General features: G+C 43.0%; 2 pseudogenes; both read right to left on the bottom strand.

Annotated features, from left to right (window-relative positions):
* Positions 1-2,788: 2,788 nt before the first annotated feature.
* On the bottom strand, positions 2,789-4,377 carry LOC102484023 (elongation factor 1-gamma-like; annotated as a pseudogene).
* A 3,677-nt stretch (positions 4,378-8,054) lies between these two features.
* On the bottom strand, positions 8,055-14,377 carry LOC102476303 (polypeptide N-acetylgalactosaminyltransferase 1-like; annotated as a pseudogene).
* Positions 14,378-14,952: the final 575 nt, after the last annotated feature.

The following is a 14,952-nucleotide window of genomic DNA, read 5'->3' as shown; positions in this document are numbered from 1 at the left end:
ATGCGCCCTATAGCCAAAACCTCTCCAAAAACAAAAAACAAACAAACAAATAAAACAATTAAACAAACTGGGCCTGGCACAGAATAAATTCTCAATCAACATCAGCTGTTATTAGTGTTTTATTGTCATTATTTTAAAATACAGTGTGTTATACTATATATTAACCACATATTCTGTGTCCTTTTTTAGTGTGTGTATGTACATGCGTGTGTGAGAGAGGAGAGAGAAGCACCCTCAACAGCATCTCTTCACACAGCGACTCCCCTTCACCAGCCCTCCAGCGCCTCAGGATCCTGAGTGCCTGGGCACACACCTGCATGGGTTCAGGCCGACCAGGGATTTGAACGTTCAGTCGGCCATGTGGTCTCCAGCCTCGAAGGGCGTTGCTTTACTGCTTTGCCACAGAGGCTGACTTCTATATATACATATATATATTTTTTTCTGTTTTAGTATTTCTTTTTTAATACGTTTTTAAAAAATTAATTTTATACATTGAATCATTGTACATCACCACAACTCGTAAAAAAAATTTCCTAGCATAAATACACCACACACCCATCCAGCTAAAGATATTAGCATACACGTTATCATCAACAGGCAATCCTCCATTTCCATGTCCCTTAAATATCTTGCCTCTCTATTTTTCTCCTTGATTCCCTTCCTTTCACCTTCTCCCACCTCCTACCTTCTTACCACACTTTCTCCAATATCCACAATCGTTCTCCATACTTCTTTTTTTAAAAAAATAATTAACTTTATTTATTTGTTTGTTTGTTTTAATTTGGCCAGAGAGGGATGGAGAGAGAAAGAGAGAGAGGGAAAGTGAGAAAGCAAGCTGCCAGGACTGGCACTCAAACCATGGTCAGCCACGTAGGAGTCCAGTGCCCCTAGCCACCACGCCACCTGCCGGCCCCTGGATCTACATCGTCCAATCTTTCAGTTTATTCTGTAGAGTTTGGGCATTCAGTACATATTAAGTGGGGATATATGATGTTTCTCTTTCATAGTCTGGTTTGCTTCACTCAGAAGTAAATCTGGTTTCTATGTCCTTAATATATTTAAATTTTAAGCATTTGGTATTTTTAGTTCTATTTTCAGTATTTTCTATTTTTATTTTAATGCATCATGATCAGAGATAAGTCATGTGTTACTTCTGCCCTCTGTACCATAGCATTGGAATAATTTTTTGTGAAAAGCTCTTCAGGGCTTCAAAAGCTGTATTCTGTGTCTGAAAGTTAATCTTCAACATGCATCTATTAATGCTACCTGATTAGTTGTGTTGTTCACATCAACTGGCTAATTTCACATCTGTAAATCTGAATTTGTGCTCTCTTTTTTACTTGCTAAATCTTTCCAAGACCCACTTCTTTCTCTGTTCTCACTGGGAATTATCCTGACCTCTTCTCAAATTCCAGTTTGTTTCTAGACCCAATGTCTTATTTCCTGTTCTCTTCCCTCTGAATAACTTCCACTATCCAAGCTTCTGGAAAAAGATCTCCAGCCCATGGCTCTTGCAGTCCCATTGGTGGGCCCCTTGGGTTAAGCCACACTTCCTTTTGTTGTCTGTAAGCAGGAAGTCTGAAACCAGATGTTCCCCCTTTCTAGACACTATCAAGACCCAGCCTTCTCTCCCCCTGTCATGGCCCGGGCACTCAGTTTTGGGTTACATTACTACTCCAGTTCTCTGTTACATTGTTTTTTGTTTATTTTTCCCTTTTCTTTATTTAGGTTTTTGCCAGAGGGTGCATGCATGTGCCAGAGAGACGGAAAGTGAGAAATCACCCTTTGGGGGGATGGTCATGCTGCAATCCCTTCTTCTTTCTCCTCTCAGGATTTCGGGCATGAATGGACACGTGCCTGGCGTGATTTTCTTTTCTTTCTTTTTTTTTTTTTTAAAGAATTATTTATTTATTTAATCCCATTTGTTACTATAATTTTTAAATTTGACCAGAGAGAGAGAGAAAGGGAAAATGAGAAAGCAAGCTGCCATGTCCAGGACTCAATCACAGTCTGCCATGTGGGAATCCAGCACCTTCATCATCCACACCTGCTGGCTCCCTTGCTGTGATTTTCAAGTCACCGGATCTAGGACTTGAACTACAGCTGGCCCCGTGGGCATCCAATGCCTTAACCACCATGCCATTTGCTAGCCTCTATTACAATAGTTTTTATATTTTTCTACCTGCCTATTAATTTTTTGAGGAACCTTACACTATAACTTACCTAGGCTTCACTGGCATTTTTATGACCAGGGAAAGGAATTTTTGATTTAAATCAAAGAGGCAGGAACTAGATTTATCCTGCAATGACATCCTCTGTCTTTCTCTCTATTCTTCTTTCTTATCCTTTCTTTGCTCCCAGACCAGTAAAAGGTATTCTTTATCTTGTTCAAAGCTGAAGTTCTGTTATTTCAACTGATATTTGCCTTTTTTTTTTTTTAGGTTTTTGCTATAGAGCACGAGCGTTCATCAGAAAGACAGAGAGAAACGGAGAGACAGAAAGGAAGAAATCACTTCTCTAGTAGAGATGGCTATGCTGCAATTCCTTCTCCTCATTCTCCTTTACGGATCTTGGGAACAAATGCACACACAAATTCACAGAGTGAATTTTAAGCCACCAGGTCTGGGACTCGAACTGCAATCGACTGTGTAGGAGTCCAGCAATGTAACCATTATGCCAGCTGCTGGTCCCATTGCTAAACTATTTTCCTTTTCAATGTTTAGTTTCCTTTAATGACCCCCATTCTCCCTGAAGGGCAGGTGTAGGCAGCTAGGTGATAGAGAGCTGTTCACTCGAAGATCTTGCCCTGATTGAAGGCTTTGCCCACACGCTGGAAGGCCCCCTCCCAGGAAAAGTACTCTCAAACCAGCGTCTGGGTTTCCTTGCTGCTAAGGTCCAGTTTCCCCCATGTGTATGACTCATAGTCCACCTGCCAACCTGGACTCAGCGGAAAGGCAAGCTCTTGGCCTTTAAAGACCCAAACTCCAGAAATGGAACTGCTATTGTTGGTTCCAAAGAGAATGACGCTGGCAAAGGCATTCTTCTTCAGCTTGTCCAATCGCTGGAACATTCCAGTGATAAAGTTGCAACTCACGAAAGTCTGGGTGAGCTCTTCAGAAAAATGGTACTCAGAATACCACAGGGACCAGCCATCCTTATCAAAGTGTTCCTAGAAATATGGCAGCGTTGGGAACCAGCAGTTAGCGTAATGGCTATGTCGCTGGACTCCCACGTAGTTGACTGCAGTTCGTGTCCCGGACACGGTGGCTTAGAACTCACGCTGGGTGCGTGTGCGTGTGTGCCCAAGATCCCGAGAGGAGAATGGAGGAGAAGGGATTGCGGCGTGACCATCCCCTCTGGGGGGTGATTTCTCGCTTTCTGTCTCTATGTCTCTGTCTGTCTGTCTGGTGAGCGCATGCGCCCTATAGCGGAAAAAAAAAAACAAAAAACCTCTCAGAAATATGGCAGCGCCACGGAGGAAGTGTCCTCATTGGAGTACTTGCGCTTAAATTCATCCAACACAAAGGTACTCTTGGGGTCCTTGGCCTTGGGCTCTGCAGCCAGTGGCTGCCCACATTCGTCCACCTCCTCCTCAGGAGCAGGGGCAGCAGCCTTTTTGTCCTTTTTCGGCTCAGCCTGGGCTTCTGCTTCTCTTTCTGTTATCCCTTCTCTTTCTGTGGGGTATCTTTCTTGGGCTGGCTCTCTGTGTACTTCTTAGCATCGAACTGGGCCATCTTCTTACACAGTTTCCCCTCCCCCAAGACAGCTCAGAACTGGGGCTGGTTAACACAGGTGAGGAACCAGTGGTTGGTGTTGGGCAAGGCCTGGTGGAAAGAAGGCTCCAAAACCTGTTTATGGAGCCACGACAGGGTGCAGACAACTGTGATGTCAGCTGGCGTCACTTGTTCGCCCACCAGGAAAGTCCTCTAAGTGAGGACTTTGAGTGAGCATCCAGCAACCCCAGAATTCGCCTCACTTCCTCCTTTGCATTCTCTGTGGCCTGTTTGTTATGGTGCATGATGCCTATGGTGGGGAACACCCAGGTACTGGCTGGGGACACTATGTCACCATCAGCAAAGCTCACCCACTGCACCACCTGGGCTGCTGCCTCTGGAGTACTTCCCCGCAGCTCCTCACTGCTCACGCAGTAGGCAGTGGCGTTGCTCTCAAACACACAGAATCCACCGTCACCCTCAAATGCTGGAAACTTGCTGGCAGGAAACTTGCGAAGAAATTCAGGGGTGCGGTTGGTTTGGCCAAAGTGGAAGTGGGGTGGTGCGGAGAGCACGTGAACCTGACTCCGCTGTACTGAGCAGCAATGAGGGCCTTGAAGGCCCTCCAGTTTTCAGGGTGCGTGCACAGGGTCCCAGCCGCCATGGTGATTCTGCAGAGAAAAGCTGCTAAACTATTTTTAACGTAGCATATATCATGAATATGTATTTGGATAATTCTGTCTTCAGTAAGCTGTAGTGGAAGAAATGCCCTCATAAACAAGAAGCTCACATGTGAGAACTGTTAACGGAGCTCTATGCAACAGAGTTAAGGTCTGAATAGGAACAATCAGGGCAGAATTCTCAGAAGAGATGACAGCTTGAGTTGGCCCTTAGAGAGCAAGTAGAAGTTTTTAAGGATAACAAAAAGAAGCAGAAGGCGGCCATTCCAGACATTCTCAATAATAGGTTGTATTAGTTATCTAAACCTGTATAACAAATGACCCAAAGTTAGTGACTTAAAACAACAGTTATAATTCACTTTTCATGATTTCTGTCGGTTCAGAAATTGGAAGTGTCACAGCTGAGCAGTTCTGATTCTGTTTCTTACGAGGCTGTGGTCAGAGGTTAGCTGGGAGTTCAGTCATCTTAAGACTCAACTAGGGTTGAGGAATCCATTTCTAAGGTGGCTCACTCACAGGGATGGTGAACTGGTGTTGGCTGTTGGTTGGAGGCTTCAATTTTCCTTCATGAGGACCTCTCGACAGGCTTGGTTGAATGCCTTCACAGCATGGTGGCTAGCTTCCTCCAGCCTCTGGAGACAGTGATCTTAGGCAGCAAGTCAGTGGCTGAAATTTTTCATAACTTAACCTTGGAGGTCACACACCTTTACTGTTGCTGCATTTTATTGGTTACAGAGGCCAGCCATGATTTGATGTAGAAGCAGCCATCTTGGATATTGATATTGGGGCCATCTTGGATGCTGGTTACCACATAGGACGTGGTAGGTACAACTGATAGTGTTTTGGGCTATAAACTGTGATAGGAATGATGCTGAAAAGCTAGCTATGAACTAAATAGTCAAGGGCTAAAGAGGCTATTCTTTAGCTGTTGGTGATAGAGAAATGCTGAAGGGTTTTAGGAATGGCATCTAGAGGGTGAGTTGTGTCTTCCTATCCAAATTTGGCAGTGAGAGCTGTCCAGTGTACTCACATAAAGCCTGATGTTCTTTGATTTTTTTTTTTTGATGCTGTATGGAAATTCATATAGACTTGCACATATCCCAACCTTCCATGTTACATGGGAAATTGTTGGTCTGTATCAGATGTCATTTTAGTTATTCTTCCAGTATGTAAAACTTAACGTCCCTGATTGGTTGTTTTACTTTGGGTAGCAGATAAAACATTCAACTCAAAAGATTTAAGCAATAAAATAATTTTTTTTTGATTTATGCAACTGGAAAGTCCATGGGTAGAGAGGATTTTAGATGTGTCTTGATTCAGTTCCTCATTTTCTAGAGGGATCCTGTTTGTTCCTGTGACACATTGATTCATCCTCAGGTAGACTTATTATCATTTTTTTTTTTCACCAGAGGTTGCATGTGCTCACCAGAGAGAGATGCAGAGAGCGAGAGAGAGAAAGTAAGAAAGCACCTCCCAATGGGGCATGGTCACATGGCAATCCCTTCTCCATTTTTTTTTTTTTTATCCTTTTAAGATTTTGTGCACACATGCACATGTCCTGTGTGTTTTTAAAGCTTCTAGGCCTGGGATTTTAACTGTGGTTGTCTGTGTGGGCTCCTGATTTCTTAACCACTACGCTATGGGCCAGTTTCCTTTTCCTCTTCTTTTTTAAAAAAACATTTTCAGTTAAATTTTATTCTTTAAAAAGCAGCAAATCAACATTACAATGAAAGAATCTAATGTAAATACGCACTTGACAATGAAACACATCTGGAATGGAGTGAAAAAGGTCTTCCAAAAACCCATAAAATACATTATCTCCAAATACCCAAATAATTAGTCAGAATTTTTGTTAGTGGAATTATAAACTAAGAACTGAAGGTTTATTGCTGTGAAACAAATCTGTAGTATAGTAGCATGAATCCTGGGTATTAAGTATAGTCAATAGAATCAAATTAAGAAGTTGAAAATGAGATAGGAAATTGTTTCGTGTATGATTTTGTATGTGTGTGTGTGTGAGAGAGAGACAGACAGATTTATGAGAAAGTCTATAAGCCAGTTGACCCAAGAGCAACTGAGATATCTAACTTGTTTATTTGAGACCAGACATTATGTTAATCTTCATTTTTTTTTTTAAAGAGATTTTTGCTATAGGGTATGAGTGCTAGCCAGAGAAACATAAAGCAAGAAATCACCCCCAGAGTGGATGACCATGGCACAGTCTCTTCTCTGTTCTCCTCTTGGGATTTTGGGCACGCATGCGCATGTGGTGGACATAAATTTTAAGTCACTGGGTCTGGGACTCAAACTGCAGTCAACTACATGGGAGTTCAGCAATATAACCATTACACTATCTGTGGGTCCTTCCATCATTCTTGGTCAACGACTCTTTCAGTCTTGTAAACAGCAGTGTATACAGTCTCCCTATTATGCAGCTTCAAGTCCTTGATGGGAAGGCTGGTTCACAGCTAGTGAAAATCTAGAGGAGTCTAAGTCCCCCCCCCCACAACCAGCTGAGTTTTATTTGTTGTATAAATCACCTAACATCTTTCAGGTGAAAAAATACTAAATTTGAATAAAGATATTACACAATGAATTAGAACCCCAAAAAAATTAACTTTGGGGAGGGAACATAATTCTACTCAATTAAGGCAAACATTTTTATAGACCACAGATCAGTTTATTTTTAACACCCATCATGCCATGAATTCATAGGGAATAGGTTCCAGTAGTCAGGCTCCTTTCCATGGGTTCTTACAAAGCGTGCTTCTCTGGGTGGAGCAGGCTGGCGCTTTAGTTGTACCCGGGTACCTTTCTTTTTGGATTCCTTCTTTTTCTGGTCATTTTCCTTCACACATTTTAGGAAGCTATCTCTGCTCTTAGAATGCTTACTATGCTCAATACGCACATTAATTCTCTTGGCAAGAATCTTGCCCTTAACTTGTTTGTTCACAACAATGCCAACAGCATGCTGGGTAACATTGTAGACTCTTCCAGTTTTGCCTTGGTAACATTTGTGGGGCATTCCTTTTTGAACAGTACCCATTCCCTTGATGTCTACAATGTCATCTTTCTTGCCGATTCACATATATGTTGCCATGTTTTCTAAGAGGCCTAGAGAACATATATTGGGTGCCTCTCCTCTTTTCCTTTGTGTTCATCATTTTGGTTAATTACTGAAGATGGAGGTTTTGGCTAAAAGGCCATGATAAGGTTTAGAAGAGTCTAAGTTTTAATGGCTGATAAACCTTACATTCTGCCAGGGAGGAAAGTGCTTTTCCTTTTTGTCTACTTAAGAATGTGGGAACCAGCAGTTAGCGTAATGGCAATGTCGCTGGATTCCCACGTAGTCGACCGCAGTTCGTGTCCCGGACCTGGTGGCTTAAAACCCACGCCGGGCGCGTGTGCGTGTGTGCCCAAGATCCCGAGAGGAGAATGGAGGAGAAGGGATTGCGGCGTGACCATCCCCCCTGGGGGGTGATTTCTCGCTTTCTGTCTCTATGTCTCTCTCTGTCTGTCTGGTGAGCGCACGCGCCCTACAGTGAAAATCTCTCCAAAAAAGAATGTGACAGAAATGTATGCTGAGGTAGCCCAGTCAATTGGTATTTTCTTTTCTTTCTCTTTTTTTTTTTTTTTTTTTTTTTTTTTTTTAAATTTGGTCTCAGCATGTTTCTGGAAGAGTGATGTTTCTAAGAGGCCACTGCCGGGACGGCTTCCATTGCAGTCTCTAATGCCGGCGCCTGGCTGTCCTCTTCCGGGGTTTAATCCAGGCACTGATTACTGGTCACATGCGACAGGGTGAATTTCACTGGCCATACACCCAAAACTTGTTGACTTTTTGTGGAGGTATTTGAGCATTGCGACTGGGTCATTAAGTTTGGAAACATTCACGCTAAGGTCATCTGTCTTAATTTCTTTGTTGGCAGTGTACAAGAAAACCTGATTACCCCCCATACCATGACTATTAAAATGCCAACTTTCTTTTTTAAAAGTTTTAACTTTAATTAATTAATTTTTCATTCATTCACTGAGCATCATCATGTCATACAAAATGTGATTTTCCATCCAGAATATACTGAATAGTGGCTTAATCATCGTCGATAATTTTTCATTTCTAGTTTCATATATATATATATTTTTTTCCCCCCTATTTCTCACTCTCTTCTATTTCCCACCCTCCTCCCACACTATCTCTGGTGTTGATTTCTATTCCCCCCCAAATACATTTTATTGATTCACAAAATATCTTAAATGATATAACTACTTTCAATAGCAAGGTCAGCTGATATATAAATATCTGTGAACAGAAGTCTGACTTTAGGCATAAAACTCTGAGTAGAATAAATGTACTAAAAAGTAGCACCTAGCTGATGCTATATAGCTTACTGCGGTCATTAAAATAGGTATTTTTAAAATATATTTTTAATTTCAAAAAAGGCAATTTTAACTTTAATCAAAATCAAAGAAATGCTAAGAGAGTTTTGCTTAAATTTCTTAACTTAAAGCCAGGAAACAGGTTACGATTCTTTTCAAATAGTAGCGGGAACCAGCAGTTAGCATAATAGCTATGTCGCTGGACTCCCACATAGTTGACTGCGGTTCGCGTCCCGAACCCAGTGGCTTAGAACTCATGCCAGGCGTGTGTGCGTGCATGCCCAAGATCCCGAGAGGAGAATGGAGGAGAAGGGATTGTGGCGTGACCATCCCCCCTGGGGGACGATTTCTCGCTTTCTGTCTCTATGTCTCTCTCTGTCTGTCTGGCGAGTGCACGCACCCTATAGCGAAAACCTCTCAAAAAAAATTAAAAAAAATAGTGGGTACATGAATCTACTGGCAGCTCAAGACAAGACAAAAATCCTTTAATCTGGAAAACAAAGCCTAGAAGAAAATCAGTAGTGTGTTAGTCAAAAGTCATAAGATTCTACTTCACCAGTTCAGTCTCATGCACTTAATCTATCTTCTGTTATGGTCCAAACTTCCCAATTAAGTTCCGGGATATAATATTCAATTCCAGACTTGTTCCTACTTAAATTGGCCATTTTCTTAGTTCTTTTTGAACTCTTATTTCTGTGTGTCTGTATTCAGTTTTCCTGGTATAGCATTCCTTCAGAACTTCTTGGAGAGCTGGACTGGTGTTGGTAAATTCTGTCAGGTTTTGTTTATCTGAGAATGTCCTGGTCTTTTCTCCCCATACGAAGGATAATCTTGCTGGGTACAGTATTCTTGGTTGAAATTACTCTTCCCTTAATGCTACGAATATATTTTCCCATTCTTTCCTTGCTGGCATTGTTTCCTATGAGAGGTCTGCTGTTAGTCTGATGGAATATCCTTTGTAGGTAACTTGCTGTTTCTCTCTTGCCAATCTTAGTATCTTGTCTTTGTCTGCGGTTTTGGTCAGTCTGGCTATAATGTGTCTTGGAGAGGATCTTCTTGGATTGTTTTTATTTGGGGTCCTTTGTATTTCTTGGGACTGGATCTGTGAATGCCTCTCTAGGTTTAGAAAGTTTTCTTGCAGGATTTCATGGACTAGACTATCAATGCCCTTATTAGTCTCTTCACCTTCTGGGATACCAATTATCTGGATGTTTGGATGTTTGATGGTATGTAGTATTTCTTGTATATTATTCTTATTTTGGGGGGCAATTTTCTCAGTCTTCATGGTGGATATTTCTAGGCCAGTGATTCTATTTTCTACATCCAAGTTTTGATGTTCTGTATGATCTACTCTGCTTTTAATACTTTCAAGGGAGATTTTGACTTCCGGTATTATAGCCTTCATCTCTAACAGTTCCATCTGATTCTTTTTTATGGTGTCTTTCCTCTTTCAGGTCTTGCAAGAACTTCCTCACCTCCTGGAACTCATTGGCTTCTTTCTTCTGCCTCTTCTGCAGTTCACTCTCTCTTGTCTTTCATCTCTGTTAGCTTCATCATTATGAATATTCTAAATTCTTTATCTGACATTTCCGTGAATTCTATTGTACTGTCTGAGGATGAAGAGGAGTTATTCTTTTCCCTTGGAGGAGAAGTATTTTCTTGATTTCTTATATTTCTTGTGACCCTGTGGTGATTTCTGGTCATCTGATGGACTGCACGTTTCTTCCTAAATCTTGAAGTTCAATCTGAGTATCCAGAGGTGACTCTCTCTTCCGTTCTGTTTTTCACTCTTTGTGTGTCAGATTCAGTGAGAACTGAGGAATATTCTAACCCTAATCATATTCAGATGTTTAGATACTGTTCACTTTGACCTGTCTAGACACTCAGCACATGGAGGCTGAGCAACCAAGGAATGAAGTTAAAGGAAAAAGAAAAAATATTAGAGAAAAGAAAAATGAAAAAAGGAAGGAAAAATATAATTTTTAAAATATTTTAATTTTAAAAAGTAAAAAATGAAAACCTTAAAAAGTTTTTAAAAAATTGAAAGACATAGGGAGACACAGAGAGACAGAAAGAGAGAAGGATACAGAGGTAGCCCTGCCCACTAGAAATGAATCTGGAGGGAGAAGTCTCAGCAGAAGATCTTCATTTTTAGTTCTCAAAAGCGATATTTCACAGCTCAAGTTCAGTAGCCATCTCAGGATGGGCCTAGGTTTGTGCCTTTCCCACTAGAAATGAATCTGGAGGAAAAGAAAAAAAACAAAATTAATCTGGAAGGAGAAATCTCAGCAGAAGATCTTCATTTTTAATCCCTGAAAGCAGTATTTCACAGCTCAAGTTCAGTAACCATCTCCTAAAATACCAACTTTCTCATTCTGTTTCCTAGCCATGTTATCTAGACACTGATTTATTTTCACATTTTATATCTCTCCCAATGAGAAACAGTGACATGGATTTTGAGAAATAGGATAAATATTCTGAGAAGAGTTTGCATTGTTGATTGCGTAAGACCCAGTCTTGATGATATAGCGCCATAATCTATCTTTGTGACACTTGGGGAAATTATATAGAAGGAATTCTTGAATTCATCTATCCATACTTCCGTAAGTCATCTGTTGTTTTTTATTGATAATCTGCTCTGTGCCTCCTGGAAATGTGTATGGGGTCGCTTTCTGAAACACATGTCCAACCTGTGAACATGTGAAGTTTTTTAAAGATATTTTTACTAGGATAGTTTTTTTTTTTCTTTCCATGTTATAATGATGTGACTACAATGTTTTTTTTTTTTTTTTGGGGGGGGGTTGCTATAGGGCGCATGCGCTCACCAGAAAGACAGAGAGAGACAGAGAGACAGAAAGCGAGAAATAGCCCCCCTCAGAGGAGATGGCCATGCTGCAATCCCTTCTCCTCCATTATCCTCTTGGGATCTTGGGCACGCACACACATGCGCCTGGTGTGAGTTTAAGCTACCTGGTCCGGCACTCAAACTGTGGTCTACTACATGAGAGTCCAGCGACATAGCTATTATGTCAACTGCTGGTCCCTGAACTGATTGATTTTAAACATCTCTTTCATCTTTTCTTGATCCTCCTCGGGAATGGCGACTGTTTTCCCCACTTGTCCAAGACCTTCATTCGGCTTTTGTGCTTCTTCAGGGGAAAGTCCTCTCTCCTTTATCTCATCACATTTGTTGCATTCACTGCAGAGACATATCCAAGAGCACTCAAATCAAGGAGGTGGCTAGGACCACCTCACAATATGCAAATTTTCTCATGGCACTTTAAGTCCAATGCAAAATATATATATATATGTTGTAGAATGCTACTGAATGAACAACCAGAAAAGCCAGGTTAAGGTTAAAGAGAGCCTTTATCAGCTGGCCAGCGACTACAGCTTGAGGCATGGGGGCCGAGGGTCAGAACTGCAGCCCCAACCAGGGGCTTCTATGCAAGCAGTTACAGCAGCTGAATCAAGCAGGTTAATTATTTCCAGGGGGAGTGGGGTTTCCATGCAAGCAGTTACATTGCTAAACAAAAGGGTTTCGGGCTAGATAGCAAAGACAGTAGCAGGTATAGGATGTTGCCCCCGATGCAGTTTTCTGTGTGGCTAGTACAAGCTATTTTCTCATGGGAAGAGCAAGCAGGTTTACAGAAGCAGCCAGCCATGTTAGGGTAAGGGAACAAAATGGACGAACAATTGTTCATGTGCAGGATCTAATATATATGCGGCCTTCCACATATACATACAAAGATCACAAACATGATTCCAATCCAGTTTCATCAGAAATCACATTCTTGTCCCCACAGTGGTTTTTCAAGTGAACTCCTATCCCCAGTCCACACGTCCCATTTCTTCATTGTGCGCACGGTGGTGGTGGGGCGGCAGCCTAGGGCACTCCTCTGTCTGGCCCACCGGCGGAAGGGGCGCTGTCCTGTGGGCTGCTCCGCGGGCGCTACTCTCGGACCCAACCGATGTCAGCCTTGCCACCTCTCTCCTTCCCCTCTTCTAATTGTAGCTTCCCCAGAGGAAGTGCTCTAGAGTTGTGGACGTGAGGGGTGGCAGAGGGCTCCTCACATGCCTGGCTGCCCCTTGGTGGTCGAGTAGCAAAGACAGTAGCAGGTATAGGATGTTGCCCCCGATGCAGTTTTCTGTGTGGCTAGTACAAGCTATTTTCTCATGGGAAGAGCAAGCAGGTTTACAGAAGCAGCCAGCCATGTTAGGGTAAGGGAACAAAATGGACGAACAATTGTTCATGTGCAGGATCTAATATATATGCGGCCTTCCACATATACATACAAAGATCACAAACATGATTCCAATCCAGTTTCATCAGAAATCACATTCTTGTCCCCACAGTGGTTTTTCAAGTGAACTCCTATCCCCAGTCCACACGTCCCATTTCTTCATTGTGCGCACGGTGGTGGTGGGGCGGCAGCCTAGGGCACTCCTCTGTCTGGCCCACCGGCGGAAGGGGCGCTGTCCTGTGGGCTGCTCCGCGGGCGCTACTCTCGGACCCAACCGATGTCAGCCTTGCCACCTCTCTCCTTCCCCTCTTCTAATTGTAGCTTCCCCAGAGTGAGTGGCCGTGAGGAGGGAACTGGAGGGGTGGCAGAGGGCTCCTCACATGCCTGGCTGCCCCTTGGTGGTCGAGGGTGCTCCTAATCTCCCTCGTCTCCAAATCTGGGTCTGTCTCTTACTTGTGGCCCCCGGTGGCTGAGGTACGAAGTGCTCTCGGGGTGGCATTTTCACTTTGCTTTTCTGTCGAGGATCTCCTTGCAGTGAGGGATGCCCACCTCCCTGGCCTCCTCTGGGTGGCTCTACCCCAGCCCCGTCTGGAAGCTCTGTGTTTTCTTGTGGATCCAGGAACCTCTTCCTACCCCCTCAATTTCTTGATCATATTTAGGCCACATAAAACTTTCCTAGAGATAAGCTCTCGTACCTGCAGCCTTTCCCCAGACTCCAAGGCCTGCAGAGCCCTGATTAGGGAGACCCTGAAGTGGAATGTCAGACATGATACTGGCGCCAGAACACCTCCGCTTCTTGTGGAGAACGTCTAGAGTAGAGATAATGACAACGTGGCAGACAGGGCCGGTTTCCTCGCAGTATCTGTTTTCCTTTCCTTCCTTTAGTAATATACCCCCGAATTTTAGCTAGGTGCATGGCTACTTAGAGTAAAGAGTGTATCTCCCAGCTCTCTTGCAGTTGTGTATGGCCGGCTGTGTGGCTAAACTCTGGCCAATGAGATGTGAGTGGAAATTATGTGTACAACTTTTGGTTCACACCCTTAAAGGAAAGAGGCACACCCGCAACTTCCTCTCTATATTCTTCCTACTGGTGAGAGGGTGGACTTGGTGGTGAGCCATAATTGATCAGGTGTCCAAGGGCAAACCCCTTAGGGTGACAGAGCGACCTGCTAGAAGGAACTTGGATTTCCAGCACTGGGATGTCTCTACAGCCTTCCCAGACAGCTTCTGCACAGGCTGTCAACCAGACAGTCTGGCTTATGCCTCGGAGATTCGAGGCCTTCTTATAGCAATTGAACCTCAGTCTCCATCAATGTGAATGATTACTTTTGGGGCAGATCTTATATGCGAGGCACTTTTCAATCATATTAGTTAATTTAACCCATACAACACCTTTGTTAAGTAGTTTCTGCCTTTGGGGCAAAAGTAGTAGAAACAGATTCTGAGTAGTAAGTTAGAAATACAAATTACTAGGCAGAAATGGGGTGGTTCAGAAGGTAGACGGGAGGACCGACGAAGAAGACTTGGACAGGACAGAAACCATGGCTTTGGAGGCCCCACCAGCAGAGAGGAAGAAACCAAATGTTAATTTTCGATCCTGTATCATTGAGTTCAAAATGTAAATAAAAAAATAGAGTCCAGGGAACCAGCAGTTAGCGTAATGGCTATGTCGCTGGACTCCCACATAGTCGACCGTGGTTCGCGTCCTGGACCCGGTGGCTTAAAATTCACGCAGGGCGCATGTGCATACATGCCCAAGATCCCGAGAGGAGAATGGAGGAGAAGGGATTGCGCCATGACCATCCCCTCTGGGGGGTGATTTCTTGCTTTCTGTCTCTATGTCTCTCTCTGTCTGTCTGACGAGCGCACGCACCCTATAGTGAAAAAAAAAAAAAAACTCTCCAAAAAAAAAAAAAAAACACAAACTTGGGAAAACCACAA

The sequence above is a fragment of the Tupaia chinensis genome, unplaced genomic scaffold, assembly GCF_000334495.1.
Source record: "Tupaia chinensis unplaced genomic scaffold, TupChi_1.0 Scaffold000231_1, whole genome shotgun sequence".
In the NCBI taxonomy this organism is placed as follows: Eukaryota; Metazoa; Chordata; class Mammalia; order Scandentia; family Tupaiidae; genus Tupaia; species Tupaia belangeri.
Note: the sequence above shows the minus strand (reverse complement) of the source record. Positions and strands in the feature narration are given on the sequence as shown.